At 41.4% G+C, this 21,301-nt stretch overlaps 1 protein-coding gene across 2 annotated transcripts in view; it reads right to left on the bottom strand.

Annotated features, from left to right (window-relative positions):
• Positions 1–21,301, bottom strand: part of HTR1E (5-hydroxytryptamine receptor 1E) — a 56,985-nt gene that overhangs the window by 22,122 nt on the left and 13,562 nt on the right. The window contains exon 2 of one of the 2 annotated variants that reach the window (XM_084890748.1): positions 799–893. The exons of the other annotated variant lie outside the window; for it this stretch is intronic. The gene's annotated coding sequence lies outside the window, so the exon portion shown is untranslated. The remainder of the gene's footprint in view (positions 1–798; positions 894–21,301) is intronic. 2 annotated transcript variants of the gene reach the window in all.

Raw genomic sequence — 21,301 nt, 5'->3', positions numbered from 1 at the left:
TACATAACAAATTTGCATATGATTTACTTTACTAAACTAAACATTGATTTTTAACCACAGAATAATTTATTCATGGAAAAAGTGTAAAAACATAATGATGACGTTTTAGAAATAATTGAAATAAATATTATTTGTGCAAATAAAAAAAAAAGCCTCCTACAAAGTAGTGTAAACATCAACTCTGCCCATATTAAGGCATCTGATGTTAACCTTGAACAAGAGGTTGACATAGCAACGTGAAAGTTGTCTTAGGATACAAATTGATTTTGACATTTTTATTTTGATGGCAACTGGTGCTAAAAACTGTGACTCAAACGTGTTTTGTCAAAGGTCATCAGAATTTTTCAAAACTCTTTTGGGTTGAATTATGTAGCATCAGTTATTTGTCCTTGAATCAATGAGTTTACCTTTGCAAAGCTGGCATCATTGTTTCTCTCTCTATGCTAGAACAGGGTAATGGGTATTTTAGAAGGAATCTGCAGAAGAATTCTCCAGTGTTTCCAACTGTTTTCATGCTTCTTTCTACAGGGACACTGGGCAGCCTTTGTAACTCTTGGCTCTAACCTGTAAAAAAGCACTTTCTCCAGCATTGCGAGCTCGGCCTGGATGTCTGCCTACAATCTCAGCTTTCAGACTGGAGCTTAGGCATGCTTTGACCAACCTGGATACGTTTGTGAAGACGTTTATTACATCACATACAGAGTCCACAAGAACAGTTAGATTTGGAAGGTGGTTGACACAGGAAGTCAGTAATGTCATCACGGATCCAGATTTCCCCCATACCCGTGCTCTGCTTACCTCAGTGTGACAGTGCTGAGTTCAGGCTGGCTTCTCTTATGGTTGCATGACACTCCCCAGCACTATCTGATCCAACATACATTCCTGTTCACATCCTAAAAGAGAGAGGAAACTTTCCCTCAAGAATGATTGAGCCAATGTAGGCGAAGTAACTTCTCTATTTACAAGAGGTAGTGCTGATCATGAGGTTGTTTTCCCTCAGACATTTGGGGAGGGGTCTCCAAACAAAACCGGGGTTCTATCAGGAAGGAAGGAAGAAATGGATGCTGGGAAGGTAACTAATGTTTTCTACTGATATTTTCAGTATTTACAACAGCACCTATAGGAAGTACGTAGAAAGATTTACTTTAGCTAAAAAATACCTGTGAATTAAAGCAAACTATGAATTAACTATTAAGTTACTGTGTTTTTTTTTTCTATAACTTTTGCCTTAAATTCTCTGATGTTTCAAGAACACTTTTTGGAAATCCAACAATCTTAGGCGTAGTAGAAAAGAACTTCATATTCTGTTCCAGTGTTTCAGAATCAATATATATGTTTATTATTTTCCTCCCAAGAAGACTAATCTCTGTCCACTGAGATGGCCTGGCATCGGGGACACTCCAAAAGCAACAAGGATTCCTACGGCTCAGACTTCGGCTTCTAAGCCTCATTCTTTTTTTTATCCTCTCTCAAGGATATTTTTCCCATTGACTTTTTATTATAAAGAGAGCAGAAAGGTGGGGGGAGAGGAAGAGAGCAAGAGAGAGAAAACCATTGATGTGAGAGAGATGCATATTATAGATTGGTTGCCTCCCACACGTGCTCCTACCACCAGGCGAGCAATCGAGCCTACAACCAAGGTAAGTTCCCTTGACTTGGAATCTAATCTCTGATCCTTTGGTACTTGGGCCAATGCTCTAACCACTGTGCAAAACTGCCCAAGGCCTTTTAATTATTTTCTTAAGATAACTCCTCAAAATGTAATTCAGTCAAATGCTAAATTTTTTTAGGGAATATTGGAAAACTGCTCTACAGAAGTAATACACAACCACCCCACCCATGAAAAGGAGTACCAGAGGCTTAGAAAAGTTGGTCACTTCACCAACTTTTTTTTTTTTTAAATGCTCAAAGAAAACCTTCAAATATTCTGCTTGGCCTTTAAACCCTGCATAGCAGAAAATATAAAGGTTGGGAAAACGCACGAAAAAAAAATTGAATACATTTTACTAACAATTTAAACAGCATTAACTTATGAACAGAATGAATAATGCTTTAGCGATCACACTATTTTAAGACGATGGTAATTGAAACATGAGATTATTCAAGTGGTATAAAATTTTACAGCTAATGAAATTTTCACTAACTAAAGTAGATAAGGTTTTCTTTTTCTTTTTAATTGATTTCAGAGAGGAAAGGAGAAGGAGGGATAAAAATATCAATGATGAGAATCATTGATTGGCTGCCTCCTGCATGCCTTCTACCAGGAGATCCAGGCAGCAACCCAGACATGTACCCTGTCCTAGGACTTGAACTGTGACCTCCTGGTTCATGGGTTGATGCTCAACCACTGAGTAACACTGGCCAGCTTGTTTTCAATCATTGCAGAATAAAACAAGATTGTTTTCAATCATTGCAGAATAAAAGTTATAATGCTATAGTAAAATAAAGATGCAGTAGAATACAAAAATTTCTTATATTCTGGCTTCATGGATTATCTGCTTTTAGGATTACATGAAGTGAAATTTTAAAATACTTTAATATGGTATCTGTTCCTGTCCAGCACAATAATAATCTCCTTTGTCATCCAATCAACATATGCTCAGACAATCCACACTCATTTTGGTGCCACTGTAGGCAAAATACAATTAGGAAGAAAAATTTACTGCTGAGCACACCATAGAACAGCGTCCCCAAACACTTTTAAATAACTTCAGGTTATCCATCACTTTGCCTTTGCTCATTAGCAGAAACGATTGGAAGCAAAATAAAAACACAATTCTATTTGCAAAAATCAGAGTAAACTCTCATAGTGAGGATGCCTTCCTTTCAGAGCTGAGAGAGTTCCATGTGGTTTTTACAATCCACAAGATTCTGAAGACCAAGAGAAAGGGGATGAAATAATCAGTTTTAAGAATAAGTATTTGTTAAGTATACTTATTAGTGTGTGTGTGTGTGTGTGTGTGTGTGTGTGTGTTGTGTATGTGTGTTCCAATAAAGGTTAGTTAAAAAACAAAAAACAGGCAGCAGGCTAGATTTGGCTTATGGGCTGTATTTGCCACCCACTATCCTCCATGACACTCAGGAGATGACCTGGCTTCCAGAGGAGGCCATGGCCCAGTCTGCTCCTCTGTGAATGGAAACCACCCAAGGGGCTGGCCTGGTGCTGAGAGTTGCCCCATGTGGGCAGAACAGAGCACCGAGTGGGGAAGTTTCTGACCGAGTGGTGGGTGCAGAAGCCATAGTGTGAGGGCTGTTCTGGAATAGGCTGAGCCTTCCTCATAAGAAGCACCAGTTGCTTCAGTCCAGATCAGCCCCAACTGGCCTAGTTCCACCACACATGATCCCCGGGCAGCAGTGTGCTCGAGTCCTCAGGAGCGCCTGTGCTTTGACCTGGCCACCAGCCCCTCTGTGGTGATGATCCATTTGTAGCTCTTCAGGAACCCAATGCTTTTCTGGTTCCTGGCTCCAGGGCCCTCAGGTGAGGAAATATTTCTCCTCCTCCAGCAACTGTAGCACCTCTAGCCCTTTGAGTTGTGTGCTCCTCGGCCTGCCCCTCACGGGTCTGACCGGCCCTCTTCTTGGCCTGTGCCCTTTCCCCGGCCTATGGCTGCTCCTGCTCCTGCACCTCCTGCCTCAGCTGGTGCTGATTCTCTGCCTGGTTCCAGGCCATCAGCTCCCAGAGCTCAGTGGCATCTTCCAGGGCATTGCAGCCTGCCAGGACCCGGGCCTGGCCTCTTGCAGCCCCCACCCCAAGCCTGCACCCCCTTGCATGAACCTCAGCCTGGTGGTGCTGCAGTGACACCAGGTCAGCACCTGGAACTCCACAGGATCCACCGTGGGTGGGTCCCCATGCACATGGACTTGGCCTGGCAGTGGGGGCCAGTGGTTGGCTGGAGAGCTGTGCCCCCAGGCCCTATTATCATTACTTTTATATTGAACCTCAACGTAGGTATTATAGTTACCATTTCATGGATGAGAAGAACAAGGATTTGACCCAGATGAGTCCTGAATTTGAATCCAGGCTCTGCCATCACCTCACTCAGTGATCTTTTGCAAGCAGGTTATCAATACATGGAAGCAATGATTATTTTAGGATCTAAAAGAACTTTATCAGATCGTTTATTTATTTATTTATTTTTTTCTTGTGCATTTAATCAGTGCTGCTGTGCTCCAGGCGTGTGCCAGGAATACAATAGCATTAAGATACAGTTGCTGTTCTTAAGAAGCTTAACCTTTAGGAGCTTTTAAGAAGTTGCTCTTGAAAGTGACAGGAAATCCAATTTATAGTGACTTGAGAAAAGATATAGAATTTGTTAGCATAACAAATTAAACAATTCAGGGAAAGATTGGTTTCAGATTAGACCCAGGGTTTCAAGTGATGTTCTCTCTCTCTCTCTCTCTCTCCATTCCTAGTCCGCTCCTTCAATTTTGGTCCATTCTGCATCCTGTCTTATGACTTCTAGTGTGAGTTGTCATTCAGGATCCCCAGCCTGAGTTTCACTGTGTCCTGTTAGCCGTCCGAGGGCACAGCCCACCCCTGCTCTAAGCACTGGGGCTCAGAGAAGGAGTGGTGCTAATGGCTTTGCTCTAGATCTTGTGTGGGACCTCTGGGTGGAGTCAACGGCACCAGAATCACAGGAGTTTTTTTAAGCGGAGGGGCAGTCACCAGAGAGAAACCGAGTTACCAGGAGAAAGAGAAATAGAAACTGGGAGTGTATGAAACTAGACATTTAGACTATACCGCACAGAGTCCTGCAGGGAAGCAGAAGAAGAGTTCCTTGCTCACTCCTGGCCAGGTCAGGGAGGTAGCCCCAGGGAGTAACGCTCAGGCGGGAGGTCACCTACCCCTGGGCAGGAGAGGTAAACAGAGGCCAGGCCAGAGAGGTCGGGGAGTTCATATGCCGGAATTCGGACTTTATCGTGAGAGCAATTGGAATAGGGCCCTTCCCATCACTGTCTGCATCACTAAAGCATCTGCTTTGGAATCTTTCCCATGTTTTCCCTCATATTTTTATCTTAGCTTTTCTCTGTTCCTATTTGCTGTCTTTCTTCAGCAAGGCACTCTGCCCGTTTCCCACATGTCACTTTTTTCTGGGTTACTTGCCACACACACATCTACTTGGATTTAGTAGGTTGTTTCTAGCATCAGCTTTGGTGAATTGGCCCAAGGGAATTTCTAGATCCCTAAACTGAATAATGGCTTTAACAAAGCCCTACTTTCTATAAGGGAACTTAATATATGACAGAGGAGGCACTTCATATTGAAGGGAAATATAAATTATTCATGAATGCAGGGGGGCCATTTAGTAACCATCAAAATAAAACCCATAGTTAGATTCTTGCCTCACATAAATTAATATCAGGTAGATCAATAATTTGCAAATAAAAACCATAGTATCAAATGAAAACGAGGGAATTTCTTTTAGAAATAATATTGTATTAATAAAAATCTTTGTAAATATGAAAAAATCACTTAAGATTAATGAATTCAATACTTTAATAAACTAGACAATTCTGAAAGGCAAATATCATTAACAAAGCCAAAAGACAAATGATTTACTAGAAAAAAATATAGCATATCCCCTAAAAATGTATACATAAAGGCGGTGTTTATTAAACTGCATTTCATTTTCAAAATTGAGCTATCAGCCGAAACCGGTTTGGCTCAATGGATAGAGCGTCGGCTTGGGGACTGAAGGGTCCCGGGTTCGATTCCGGTCAAGGGCATGTACCTTGGTTGCGGGCATATCCCCAGTAGGGGGTGTGCAAGAGGCAGCTGATCGATGACTCTCTCTCATCGATGTTTCTAACTCTCTATCTCTCTCCCTTTCTCTCTGCACAAAATCAATAAAATATATTTTTTTAAAAATTGAGCTATCAGCTGTTAAAGTATGTATACATTTTTTTTGGATACCCTGCATATGCAATGCAGATTACTAAGGACTAATTTTATTTATATTAAAAAAGTTCTCCTAAATCAATCAGAAAAAGAATAGCTACCCCAAAAGAAAAACTGAGAGAGGATATAGAGAGTTGAGATTTTTAAAAAATACTGCTTTTTAAACTACGAAAAAAAAGCTCAATCTTGTAATTAGAAGGAAGGCAAATGAAACTGCCATCAGATCTTATTTTTCATTTAATCAGTCTATCAAACATTAAAAATTTCAATAATACATTGTGTTAGCGACAGTGGGGAAATAGGTACTCCAATACATTTCTGCTGAAATTTCAATCAATAGAGATTTTCCAGAAGGGAGTTTGGCACCACCTATCAAAATGACCAATTCATGTACACTTGGGCCCAGCAATTCCACTTATAGGAAACTAGAGGCCCAGTGCATGAAATCTGTGCTCAGGTAGGGTCCCTAGTGACTGCCAGCTGCAGGCCAGGCCTCCCTTCCCTGACTGCAGGCTGTTAGCCAGGGCCTTCCTTTGTTTCTCGCCACCTCCTGGTGGTCAGTGCATGTCATAGTGAGCAATCAAACTCCTGGTTGGTTGAACTCCCAAGGAGACACTTTGCATATTAGGCTTTTATATATAGAGATTACCTTCTATGTACTGTGTGTGTGTGTATTTGCAGAGTTGTTTCTATAAGGCTATTTATTAAGTAATTTATCACTGTAATAATAGAAGTTTGTAAAAACAAAGAAACAAGCAACAAAAAAGAACCCCTAAACATTTTTAAAGAGCAGGTTCATTGAATAAAGTATGGTACATTTATGCCTGAAATCTGATGCAACCAGATATCTATAGATTAATAATTTACAAATAAAAACCATAGCACCAAATGAAAATGAGGGAAATATGATGCAACCATTAAAAATAATAATGCAGCATGATATAATCTCCAAAGCATATCGTCAGAGAAAGAAGTGGGGCCGAAACCGGTTTGGCTCAGTGGTAGAGAGTCGGTCTGCAGACTGAAAGGTCCCAGGTTCGATTCCAGTCAAGGGCATGTACATTGGTTGCGGGCACATTCCCGGTAGGGTAGGTGCAAGAGGCAGCTGGTCGATGTTTCTCTCTCATCGACACTTCTATTTCTCCCTTTCCCTTCCTCTCTGTAAAAGATCAATAAAATATATTTTTTTAAAAAGTGGGGTATACAACAATGCATAGAGTATGACACCACCTGTGTAAACTGTAACTAGTGTGTGAATTTGGTGTCTCTAGAAGGAAACAGAAGAAACTGGTTACAATCGCCAGTGCCAGGGAGGGAAACTAGTGGCTGAAAGGCACAGGGGGGAAGTGCCGTAATTTTGTGCCTGTGTTGCCTATCCGAGAAATCTCTCTCCTCCCTCCTCGTGCAGCTGCCCTTTGCTGCTCCCACAGGCCAGCGGACTCCTCCCGTGGTTTTGGTCTTCTCTTGAAATAGAACGACCTCTCTTTAAATTTCACACTTCCAGAGACTGCTAAATTATCTAACGAGATATGTGTACAAAACCCTCAGTAAAGTATAAAGCACTGAACAGCAGTGAGGAATAGCGGTTACAAGTACTGGTGTAATAATCTTGAACGACGTCAATTTGACAAGCAAAGCAAGGCCAGGTTGGAGTAAAAACATACATTTCCCTGATCCTACATAGACCCAAGCTTTCTTCTCTTCTGTATATTTAATCTTTGCTTGTCAAAGAAGGAACCACATCTTTCCCAAGTTGAGTACATTGCTTAGCTCACTGTGGGTTTTTAACGAAGGTTAAATAGTAATAATAATAATAGCTATTTATGGATCACTGCACCATTTGATAATACTTTCCTTCTATTGAATCACACATTTTAGCAAGCCATTTTTAAAACATATTCCTAACTAAATTAAGGTGCAGTAACTCACAGTGAGAACTGATCGTTATATAAAAAAAAGAGAACTGGCACAGAACCAATGATTTAAACTGCACCTTTCCAGTTCTTCCTTGGTGGCATTAACAATGGTGCCCTTTTGAAATGTCTTCTCTTCTTCCAAATACCTTATTATAATTGTGATAGGCTGGCTAGAGGGATAGTCTTCCCGTTGGCTATTTCCCCCCTCCCATTTGCTTTTATATTTTGTGATCTGCCACGGGGGGAGGGCGTCACAGGGACTAATCTCCTAATTTTAAGCTTTAATTGTCCCTGCTCTTTGACTGGGCTCTGGTTCCTCAGTGCTCCTGCTCACCATGCTTTATCACTCTCAGCCATGGCCCCTGGGGGCGAGCGGACCGAGTTCAATGATCTCAGAGGGCCTCCCCAATTCAGAAGCTCCATGTTTCTCCAAAAAAAAAAAAAAAAAAGAGGTACATTTTGCTGAAGTTGGTTTGGCTCAGTGGTAGAGCATCGGTCTGCGGACTGAAAGGTCCCAGGTTCGATTCCCGTCAAGGGCATGTACCTTGGTTGCGGGCACATCCCCAGTAAGGGGTGTGCAAGAGGCAGCTAGTGGATGTTTCTCTCTCATCGACGTTTCTAGCTCTCTATCTCTCTCCCTTTCTCTCTGTTAAAAATCAATAAAATATATTTTTTTAAAAAAGAGGTACATTTTATGTGCTGGGGGCATTAAGAATGATGTCTGTTCATTAAGCTTAAATACAACATTAATCCTTTAAAAGGATACAGATTCTCTAGGTCCTTTAAGAATATGTCTGTGGAGCTGCGTTTCAGAAATCCCAGAGTAATGAAAATGCACATTCATATTTGCAAGCCTTCTCATATACCACGGTCCCCCCTTATCCATGGGGGTATGTTCCTAGATCCCCAGTGACGCCTGAAACTGTAAATAGTACTGAGTCCTACATATACTGTGGTGTGTTTTTTTTTTCATGTATATAGAAAATACCTATGATAAAGTTTAATTTATAAAGTAAAAGATTAATAACAACAACTAATAATAAAATAGAACAGTTGTAGCAATATACTATAATAAAAGTTATATGGATGTAGTCTCTCTCTCTCTCTCTCTCTCTCTCTCTCTCTCTCTCTCTCTCTCTCTCTCTCTCTCTCTCTCTCTCTCTCTCTCTCTCTCTCTCTCTCTCTTTCAAAATGTACTCACCTTTTCATTTAAAGTACTTTCTGGCTTCTCTTTGGCATATCTGAATAGCCAGCGTCACGTTCTTGCACTTTGGGGCTGTTATTAAGTTAAATAAGGGTGACTTGAACACAAGCACTGCGATAGTATGACGGCTGATCTGGTACTTAGACGCTACTAAGTGCAGGTAGTGCGTGTACAGGGTGGATACGCTGGACAAAGGGATGATTCCCATCCTAGGCGGGATGGAGCGAGCCGCGGGAGATTTCATTACACAGAAAGGCAAGGAATTGTTTATTTCTGCAATTTTCTATTTAATGTTTTCAGAGAGCAGTTGACCACGGGTAGTGTAACCCAGAAAGCAAAATCAGAGATCAGGGGGACTAACTGTACTGGTCATCCTACATGGAATGCCCTTCCTCTCCCTGCAAACTCCTCCTCAGCATTCAGAACTCAGCACGAACGAACTCCCGGCATCTCCTTCCTGAATCCCCAACGGGTGTGAGCAGCTCTCTTCTCTGCCCCCACACTGCCTGATGACGCGGAGGCACTTCTGATGCTGAAGCACTTCTCTCCAGCGCAATTGTCTGCGTCTGCCTTTGTGACTGTACTTCCCACAGGACTGTGAGTTCCTTATCAGCAAGAGTGTTTTCTATTCATCTTTGAATCCCCAGGGGCTGGACCATAGAAGATGCTCAACAAGTGCTTCCTGGAGGAATAAATGAGTAAATCATTGGAAGTAAGGAGTCTCTCGGGTCTCAGTCCCAGCTCTGCGGCTAATAATGTGTGGTCCTGAGCAACTTGGTCAACTATTCCAGGCTTCACTCTCCTCAAGTATAAAGTGAAGGGTAGGGCGCCCACAGTACTGAGTCCCTCAAGTCAGGGCTGGTCTGGAAGGCTGCACATGGGGTAGGGAGTGGGTGCAGTGAAGGGGAAATTGACCTACAGAGGCAACAGAAACAAGGCAGAAAGTGATATTAATTGAGCAGATTTGGTTGTAAAGCAACAGCCTGCGCAACACAATCTGGAAGTGGATGAAGCAAAGTAAACTCAGGGAATATGTCTCTACTGATGTTCCTTTTATGTAACTTCTTTAGTGGTACTATATTGATTTCCTTTATTAACCTTAATTGTTAACTGTTATTTTATGTGGAAGTTACAATGCCTACAAATGAGTAATTATTCATAATTGTAGATCATTAAAAAAATCTAAGGACACTAAAATTAAAAAACATCAGTTATTTGTGAAGGTTCCTTTGACTGCTGGTTTTTTTTTTTCCTCAATACCGTGAATCACTATTTTAAGAGAATTTAAGCTAGTTCAAAGACATTTGTTAAAATTGTAACTTAATTCTGTTCTAAAGATAAGTTGAAGTAGCACTGTAATCAAACTATGTGCTCATTTAACTTAGACAAATCTAACCACCCACACTTGAAAAAATAAAATAAAGGCAGAGGCAGGAAGAAATAATTTAAATCCTGCAAACAGTTCTGTTCTATCCCAAAACAAGCTTATGACCCTCCTCACATTCTCCCTGAGTCTCTCACCCTCAGAGCATCTTGCAATGCTGAATGCGGTTCTTGGGTTTATGATTTGCACCACATATTTATGTATATTTATTCCTGAATATAGTTATAGCACAAATTTGCATCTATTCATATACACAGTATTTTATGGGCAACAGGCATGGATTTTACAAATAGTTGTAACTTGTAAATTGATTTTTGTCTTGTGCCTGGCTATGAGCGCACCAGCCAGAGATACTGTTCTAAGGCATCCAGTTTATTCCTACAGATGAGTTTAGCAGCTTTCACGATCACGTGGCAATTTGGCTTTTAGAGCTGGAGGGCTGGATATTTTCAGAAAACCACCCCTAGCATGCAGTGCCCAGGTAAGGTGCCTCTCCCCTGAACCCACAGCCCCCAGCGCACACTACTCTTCTAGGATTGTCTAGAATTATGCCCTGGACTGCACAGCAACTTTGGCTTGTTCATTCGTTTCACCCCTAAGCCTACGAGGGACTTGACAAAAGAGTCTGTTCCTTGTGTTTCCAGTGTCGGCATAATGTCTGGCATAGAATAGGTGCTCAGCAAGCATTTACAGGATAAATGGTTGTATTAATCTCTTCCTATCTGTGTCTGAGCAGTCCCACGACCAGTTAAGATCATTTGCACCCCATTCCTGTCGTTTCACACCAGGAACTTCCGGCAAATAGTGCTTTAATTTCTTCCTTATGTGACCCAGGTTTGGAGACCACTCCGCCACGTTTTACAAACCGTTTCATCATTTAAGAATTTCTTTATGTGTAAACAGACTCTCACCTACGCTAGACTCCCTTCTTTGCTCATTCTGTGTGGACAGGTAAAAGGTACTCGTTTATGGGGAAAATGCTCCCAGGAAGGCCGTTCTTACTTGGAAGATTAACCTTGGGAATTAAAGGCAAAATAGAAGCACAGGACACGGGTTGCCAACGTAGTCTTTCTTCATGATTGACGTTAGCCTCTGTACAGTTTTAGATGGCGGCAGTACCCTTCCACGTGATCCTGTCCATGCATCTGTTTTCTCACACATTTTTCGTGTTGGCAGACCATGTATGAGGCTGAGTCATGTGCCCAGAATGCACCTTCGGGAAGGAGTAAAGAAACCTACCGAGGGCAGCAGTGGACCAGGGACAGGTTCACACACCTTCCTCAGGGAGGTGCCGCACCCACTGCTTTATATGGAATGTGTCTCCGTTCTTAATCCCAGGCACTTACATCATATTCATATTTTTTAAGCAGGTCTGACATTTCCCTCAGTACCAGTCATGACCATGTATGCCTGGGGCTTGGCTTTGTACCACATGTTCATGCATTTCTTACTGACCTTCCCGGCTGCAGATGTCAGCCTGTGACTTTGCTATGACAGCAGAGTCATAGCAGCAGAGGGCGAAGGGAATGTGGAGTAATTAGAGCACTCTGGTTGGAAAGGGTTACTCAGGTGAAGCTCTACAAAGGAGCTGAAGTTAGCCTCGTTTAAAAATGTGGAAAAAGCCTTGTCTTCACTCGCCACTCACTACTGACAAGGATATAGATAATGAAGCATATATAGGGTGTCCCAAAGATGTATGCACACCGTAACTGCTGATAGCTTAATTTTGAACATGGAATGTATTTTAATAAACACTGCCTTTGTAATTATACAAAGTGTGCATAAACTTTTTCTGGGGGGCATCCTATATTTTTATGTGTGTGTGTGTGGGTACAATTACAAAACCTCAAGGCACAATAAAGGTCACGGTCACTGCTCAAAGCCATGCCCTCATCCCTGCTCTGCTCAGCACACTGCTTGTCTCTTCATTCAGGGTCAGAGCTTCTTAACAGCCATGGAGACAGGTCTGCCTACCCATCGTGCTCTGACGCACTTGGCAAAAGCTGGGCATGGAAGTGAATCATTAAACTCGCTGATAAGAAGAACATTAATTAGAATAACCAGATGCTCAGGAAAAGACTAATAAAATTTTATCCCGAGTTTGGGCAAATTAAACTCATATAATTGATTTTAGTCACACTTTGGCTGCCTCCGAGTGGGATGTGAAAGGATGGGAAAGAGTTACTGTCTGGTAGAATAATTAACTCAGAAAAAGTATTCTCTCTTATTTCACACGTGGCCATGCATCCACTCATCTGGCATTATAATCAGGTCTGACTTTTAATTGTAAAGGCACGGAGAGAGAATTTTAAAACAGATGCAAAAACCCAGTCAACTTCCATAGCAACGAGAGAGTTCCTGAATTGAGTGAGCAACAGGAATATTAAAACAGAAAAGCCGACTCCCTGGGTATTGGAAACTGATTTGAAACCAAACTATTAAAGACTATAATAGGATTTGGAAATATGACCAGATTCTCTTGATAGTTTCTAGCTTCATTTTTATCACTGGCACAGTCTTACTTTCTATTTATAATTAGATAAACATGCAGTTTACGTGTAAAGCAATTCAGAACCTGTATTCTGACTCACCATTGTGGGGAAAATAAGCGTTTTTAAATATTGGTTTTTAAATTACTCAAGTGGTAGAAATACAATCCACAGTGGCAGTAGCGGATATGAGAAGGCACACAGGGCTAGCTTTCGGATGAAGAGCGGGGCTTGGGGCCCTCATGGCCAGCCGAGCGTCTGAGATTAGATATCCCATGAAATTGTAGGGCTGGGAGCGAATCAGAGAGGATACAGAGGCTGAAAGATCAAGAGACTTGTCCCAAATTACCCCGAAGGTGTAAAACCTGTTGGAATTCTGTCCTTCTAAATACCCAGTCCAGCCTTCCTAGCAGAGGCCCCCACTCTCCTGGACTGGCTGTCATCGATCAACCCTCTTGCCACCTGCCTCTCAACAGAGCCCGAGGAACACCTGTGGTAACAGAACATCTGCCAGAGTGAAAAACACTGAAGGTCACCAGCTGGAATCATGGAAATCCCAAATATAAGCTTTTCAAACTTGCCTGCCAAATCTTATCTTTTCTAGTGTGCCAATTCAGTTTGCTTGTTGAGACAGCCAAGACTTCAATTTAGTTATCAGTAAATTGGTTGCCTTCCTTACTAGTACTCAAGAATATGACACTGAGAAGAGTGTCCCTACAGACAAAGCTAGGGATTCAGAGCTTTTGGGTCTCCATCAACAGTTTCATGTCGGCTCTTGGCTGTGATGAGCCTGGAAAGCTAGGGCTCCCACTGCTGAACTTGGCCCTACCTCCCGATTCTCTTTCTGATTTCTGCACAAGAGGGTCAAAAGAGATTCAAAACCTGTCAGGAATTTACATAGAAATTGCCCCTTCTTCCTCACTCATGTCCTTGTTTTTAATCTTTTCACCACAGGAACCTCTGGCTCCCCTGCCTCTGTGGAAGCTCTGTCTGTATTAACTTGGCTAGGCCCTGGCATCCAGACATTTGGTCAAACACTAGACAGACTGTTTCTGTCACTCATGTGTTTAGACGAGTTAACAAATGAAGCAGCAGATTTGAGTAAAGCAGATCACCCTCTAGAACAGTGGTTCTCAACCTTTCTAATGCCATGACCCTTTGATACAGTTCCTCATGTTGTGGTGACCCCCCAACCATAAAATTATTTTTGTTGCTACTTCATAACTGTAATTTTGCTACTGTTATGAATCATAATGTAAATATCTGTGTTTTCTGATGGTCTTAGGTGACCCACAGGTTGAGAGCCGCTAATGTATAGCCTAAGACCGCATACACATTTAGGATTCTATGATTTTAAATGTTATTTTAGATTTAAGATTGAACACTGTATATTAGCTGTTCATTGTTGTGTGATAAACTACTGCAGACTTAGCAGCCTAAAGCCATACAAAACCAGAGTGGGCCAGAAGACACGGCAAAAGTAATTTTGCTTCTTGATAATGCACCATCACACACTTCAAAACCAGTTAAAGACATGTGAAAAGATCTTTCTGGTGTAGTTCCTCTGATCAGGAGTCTGAGCATGACCTCCTGAGGCCTTTGCTTAGGGCTGACAAGGCTGCAATTGTGTCTGTCTGCATTCTCATCACAGACTGGAGTGCAGGAAGACCCACTTTCAAGCTTCCTCAAGTGATGGCAAAATTAGTTTCCTCGTAGCTGTAGGATCCATGGCAGCCTGCTTTTTCAAAGTCCACAAGGAGGAGACTCCGGAGCTTCAGTTTTTTCTTTGGTTGGTTTTGCTGACTGTTGGCTAGAGGCTGCCTCAGTCCCTAGAAACCCCCACCCCACCCCGCCCCACCTCATTCTCTGCCATGCGCTCACTCTGTAGTTCACCACATAACTCTGCTATTCAAGTCCAGTAGGAGAGAGAGTTAGTCCACTAGCAAGACTCAGTCTTATACTGGTATATTGTAAGGGAATGACATCTTTTTACCAGTATTTTACTGGTTAGAATCAAGTCCCAGGTCTCACATTCAAGGGGAGAAGAGTACAGAAGGCAGAATCACCTTAAAGTCTGTCCACCACAAATAATTCCTAAGTGTTTGAACTGTGAGACATAGGCCTGATGGGATCCTCTCCCTGTAGCCCTGACAAGCACCAACTGCAGAAGGAGTGGCTGTTGTATAAACCCAGTTGAAAAGCCATCACATTTTTATTAGTGCTTAAATAGACAGAGAGCCCAATGGAACAGAATACAAACTCCCCAAATAGACTCAAGTGCAAATTAAAATTTTGAATGTGATAAAAGTGGCATCTAAAATCACTGAGAAAATGATGGACTTATAAATAAATGTTGTTGGGACAACTGGATAGCAATTTGAAAAAAGATCAAATTAGATCCATACCAGAATGCTAAATTAATCAGAGTTCGACATGCAAAAATTTATTTATAAAAGATCAGAAGGAAATATAGGTCAACTCCTTTGTAGGGCAGGGCAAAGCCTTTATAATGTTGCTCCAGAATCCAAATGCAATAAAAATATTAATAAGCTTGACTATATTAAAAAAGTTACATGGCAAAATGCAGACATACACACAGAGAACATATTTGTGGCATGTATTGAAGATAGAGGTCTAATTTATATAAAATTAAGCTCTTAAAATTAAGTGAAAAAGACTCAAACCCGCCAAGACCGGTTTGGCTCAATGGATAGAGCGTTGGCTTGGGGACTGAGGGGTCCTGGGTTCAATTCCGGTCAAGGGCATGTACCTTGGTTGTGGGCATGTCCCCAGTAGGGGGTGTGCAGGAGGCAGCTGATCGATGGCTCTCTCTCATCGATATTTCTAGCTCTCTATCTCTCTCCCTTCCTCTCTGTACAAAATCAATAAAAATAAAGACTCAAACCCAATATAGAAAATGGGCCAAAGATATGAATTGATAGTTTGATAGTTTATAGAAAATATATATAGATGATCTTTAAATGTGTGAAAACATGTTCAAATTTACTCATCATTAGAGAAAAGCAAAAAAAAAAATAGCTGCATTGAAATATAATTTCTTACCTAATAGATTGGCAAAAGTATTAAAAAAATGTACTCTTTTGGGCAAGGTTTAGAGAAAACACCACTCTCCCACACTGCTGATAGGGCCTTAAACAATATCTAACAACCCTACATATAGATTTACATTCTGACTTAGCAATTCAATTTCTAGGAATTCACTGTACAAGTATGTTTAACCCTCATCTTAGTAATCCTACTTGCATGAATTTACCTCTAAAAATATTAAGAGCCCAATGTTAAACACTGCAATATTATTTTAAAAGTGAAATGCTAGAAACAACTTTAAAGCTCTTGTATGTGCTACTAATTCAATAAACTATGGTTCATCCACAAAACCGAGTACTACGTAGTCATGAAAAACATTCGAGAGAAAGAGCTCTTTGAATTGACATGGAACTATTTCCAAGATACACTGATAAGCAAAAAAAAAAAAAAAGAGGACACAGTATAAAAGAATACATCTTATATACTACATTTTGCGTAAGAGAAAAGATAAATGTATATCTAGTTTGCAAAAAAAGAAACACAAGAAAGATAAACCAGAAACTAATGTAAATGGTTACCTGGGAGTGTAAATGATGTAAGAAGAGAAGGCATATTTACTTGTCCTACTATTAAAAAATGTACTATTTAAGAATATATTCTGATCTTGGAATTTTGTAAATAGTTTATGTGTTCAAAAAATAATGAATGGAAAGAAGCAAATTATAAAATAGGGTATAAATAGAGACAAATGTTTCTAAATACGTTAATAATACTGGCGGGGGTTCAGTTGTTCGTATGGAAAATAATACAATAATCCTATATAATAAAGATATAATATGCAATGGTTATTACGCTGTGAAGTGTAATGACTGACCACATAATGACCGACCATAACGACCAGATCATGGATCAGATCTAAGAGAGAGAGAGAGAGAGAGAGAGAGAGAGAGAGAGAAAGAGAGGGGAGGAGAGAGAGAGAAAGAGAAGAGAGAGAGGGAGAGAGTCAGAATCAGAAGGCAAATAAATGTGGGAAAATGTTAACAGTTGTCAACTAGAAGAATATATCCATGCTCATCTTCCTAGTGTTTCAGTTTTTCTGTAGATTTGACCCATCAAAATAAAATGTTGGAGTAGGGAAAAATTTCAAGTGTTAGAATTAAAAATAATAGGAAAAGGCACTACATTCAGAACATAATTTGAAGGTTGGGTGTTCTAGCATTTTACAGTTTTGAGAGCTCTTGACATTTGGAAGTAAATTTCAAGGACGGAAACGCATTATCTGGTAAAAGTTCAAAGGAGATCAGAGGAAACAATGACAAACTTAGGAGCAAACTATGGAAGAGATATCAGAAGGTGGGTGGGCCAAGTGGCTTCTAAACCGGAATAGTGTGACATGTCATCACTGAACCCACAGGCTGACTTTTCCTGGGAGAACCACGTTTTGTTAAGTTCTCATGCCTTCAACCTTTTTCTGATGGGCTTATTCAAATGTCCCTACCTGAAGAGGAGAGCTAAGAGGAAAACCGCCAAGGTGCCGCAAGGAGCAGCAGCAGGCATTCCACGTGTGGTCACCCCCGTTTCCAAGGTGGGATTTTGCTTCTGCCCTCTGACCCTGGGCAAAAATGGCCTTTCACAACTGATCTCGCTACCAAGCGTCTGTGACAGGAGTGCCATTTCTTGACATGCACAGAACATGCTACTGTTTTCAAGCAGCTACCACATGAAGGTGTGGTCTCATTTGATCTTGATAGCAAACACTGGAGGTATCAGCAAGAGCAGACAACTTCAATCTCGACTTTGCAGGGCACATGACGACAGAGAGGAGGCTCTGCCTGAGGCCACAGGCTGGACAAGTGCAGGTGGGAAGATGAGGTGCACCAGGCCCATGTTCCCTCGCAATCACTCTGTAGGAAAGAAGTGGTGGGGCCAGCAAGAGGAATCATTTGCCCCAACAAGAGTGGACAGTGTGGAGAGATCGCAGGACATGGGCTCAGAGAGGCTCCTGAGAAGCCAAGCTTACTATCAGGAAGCAGAGAGCCCGTTCGCTCTGGTTTGTGCTGCACTCACTTTCCTGATGCAGCCTGTGACGGTGCCCTGAACTATTTCTGTCATTACCGATGCTCCCAAGATAAGGGGGAAACATCAAGTAAAAAAAGTAAAGAGGTAAAAACAAAAAAAATGCTGCAGACCACATTTGACTTCCATTAACTATTGTTTACAAACCTTCTAAAAGAGGGTTTTTACAGGTGCTTCAGATTCGGAAGGAATAAAAAATAAAATGACAAGCTTGTCTCCAATTTTTGTTGCACTTGCCTGCTACTGAGCTGGTAACGGAGCCCTCACTTGTCTTCTTCACACACGCAGGCTTTGTCAATACACGCCGTGACAGAACGTGCCTCTGAGAGGGCCCCACAGCATCCCTTGCCACAGGGGGGGCTCCCAGCCACCACAGCTCAAACCACCTTGTCTCGTGTCTGGATGTTGAGAACCACATGCCCACCTGCTTCCTCTACGCTAGCAGACAGCCTGCCAGCCCCAGAAATAGGAGAACACACTGGATCATCATGCTTGCAAGTGACCTGTCAGCTGGGTGCAGAGCGATCTCAACAAAGAGCAGCTGGACCGGACCAGAGCAGAAAAATTACTCAGCTTATCTCCAAAATTGAGTTAAAGGGCGCTGTTTTATGTCCTCAGATTTTGAGTATATGCTTTTACTTGCAACCCAAGAATTTTGACTCAGCGAGAAACTGCATCAACGGAGAAGGCTACAATCAATAGAGCTACGGAGAGAAGGTGGAACTGATGGGCTGAGTCACATACGGTGGCTTAAAGAGAGAATATCCTCACTTCTTCATGTTATGATGAAACAGCTGATTAGACAAGGAACCCACCCCCCAGAATACCGGTGGATGCTCACAAAATGTGTTATACTCTTCACTGTGCAGTCCTTGTCCTGTGGGATGCAATTAATTCTCTGCTCTGATAGCCAAAGTTCGGTGTTACAGAAAGGACTTTTGTTTTTTGCTTCTTTTTCTAAGTGGGAGTGTTTGTGGTTCTGTAAGCACATTTTCCCATATAACCACTGCATTGCAGGATGGAAAGGGATGTTGTCTGAACGAAATGGAGTGTTACCTAGAGAAAAATATGAACTAATTGGGAAATTTTTCACTTTGAGAAGAGGTGCCCATTGACAATATTTTTTTTTTGTTTCAGCTGCCAGATCTGAGTGACTGAGGGTGGTGAGAGTGTAGTTTAATGTAACATGGTTCAATCATGTACAGCAGAGAGAGCTCTTAATAAATGGGAAGAGAGGTAGCGTGTGTGTGTGTGTGTGTGTGTGTGTGTGTGTGTGTGTGTGAGAGAGAGAGAGAGAGAGAGAGAGAGAGAGAGAGAGAGAGAGAGAGAGAAGGAATAGACAACTTTTAGGGGAGTATTCCTTCAAACCATGCCCTCCTGACTTTCTTTCCGCTATTTCCCTCTCGCTGGGACTAGATTCTCAGTAACCATGCTTGGGTTCCATAATCTCACATCCTGGACGTTGTTGATGGGCCAGGGGTAGGCACCTAACTGTAGCTGGGCTAATCAGTTTCTTTTCTAAAAAATTTGAAACTGTGAGTAGGAGATGCTGAGTTGTTTGAATCTGGACATCTAAACTGAGGAGCTCGGAACACCTGCATTTAGCCATGTGCACACAGATGCACTGGAAGCTAATTCAAAGAGGATAAGAGGGGAAGGGAGGGAGTGGAGAGGAGGTAGGAAAGAGAGGGAGGAGAGAAAAGGGAGACATATGCACATGGGGTTCCAGATTCTTGATAATTACCTAGCAGCTCACTCTGACTCTTGGATCCCCTCAAATGCACATTCTAATAAACTCCCTTCAGATTAGGCTAATTCAAAAATGGGAATATGTTTCTTATAATCAAGAGAGCCTCAACTAAGAAAAATTCAGTTATTATGAGTTTCTTAACAATCAAATAAAAGTATAAATGCCAACGCTTGGCTGTATCTAGTTTCTACTTTATCTTCTGGTGTACTTAGGCCAGTAGTCAATCTGGGGGGGGGGGGGGCAAAATATTGTATGCCACTAAAATTCCATTTATATTATTAGAAGAAAAGCATTTTTTTTTCAGTCTCATGGGATATATTTAAATAGACATACCTATTGTTTATTCTTCTGGTGAACTGAGTTTTGAATATATCCTTTATTGATCTACAATTCTGTTTTGAAAAGTGAGTATAAATATCAGTTAACACATCAACACCTGTTATAAGAGGGTGATTATTATTAGTTTAATTATTATTATATTATTTAATAATAATAATAATAACAACAACAACAACAACAGCTAAAGCTCCTCTAGCCTTTTTCCCTAGAGTGCATACATGAACATCATTATAGTTATTTACATAGGAAATGACACTAGTTTTTTAAAAAAAATATATTTTATTGATTTTTGTACAGAGAGGAAGAGAGAGAGATAGAGAGTTAGAAACATCAATGAGAGAGAGTCATCGATCAGCTGCCTCTTGCACACCCCCTACTGGGGATATGCCCGCAACCAAGGTACATGCCTTTGAGCGGAATCGAACCCAGGGCCCTTCAGTCCCCAAGCCGACGCTCTATCCATTGAGCCAAGCCGGTCCCGGCGGAAATGACACTAGTTTTAAAAATTGCATTATTTAAAGAAAAAATAGTTATCAATTTAGATTTAATGACGATGTCTGGAGGCTTTCAGAGTGTAAGCTGAAAGCTTGCCATTTAATTTCTTACTTTGAAGTCTAGGCAAAAAAATAAAAATAAAAATAAAGCTCTTTATGAAAAGAAAAACATAGATACTTCCAAGGTTGTTTTGGCAAAGTACAAAGTTAAAGGCTACTAAGGAGATTTTCAGGTTAGCTTGATGAGTATAGACATAAAGATAGTGTATCCAACACAATTGGGAGAGAAAGTCTGTATTAGCGATCCCCAGGAATCAAGTTTTTGGATTTGTATTGGTTTCTTTTGCCTGAGTTGTCAACATCACAGGGCCCTTAGATTATGATAAAGCTTCACTGCAGAATCTGAAATAAAGGTCAGTAATACTAGTAAAGGCATCATGAGGAGGGCAGTTCTCCAGTGAAGCAGAACTGTCCTGTCCAAACCAGGGCTGGGAAATCTGAGCACCGGCTGGATGCACAGTCATGAATGGGTGAATCTTGCTGCTTTACCTGAGAAGACTGATCAGTCATGGAGAATGAATGCAGCTCAATTTCACTGTGAGACAACAGGTGTAAGAAATTCTCCCAACTTTGACACCGTTACAGATTTCTGGTACACTCCAACACCTATGGGCATTGTCAAAGCATTTTAAACCGAAAAGG

This window comes from Pipistrellus hanaki (genome assembly GCF_964339955.1).
Source record: "Pipistrellus hanaki genome assembly, chromosome: 7".
NCBI classification, from domain to species: Eukaryota; Metazoa; Chordata; class Mammalia; order Chiroptera; family Vespertilionidae; genus Pipistrellus; species Pipistrellus hanaki.
Note: the sequence above shows the minus strand (reverse complement) of the source record. Positions and strands in the feature narration are given on the sequence as shown.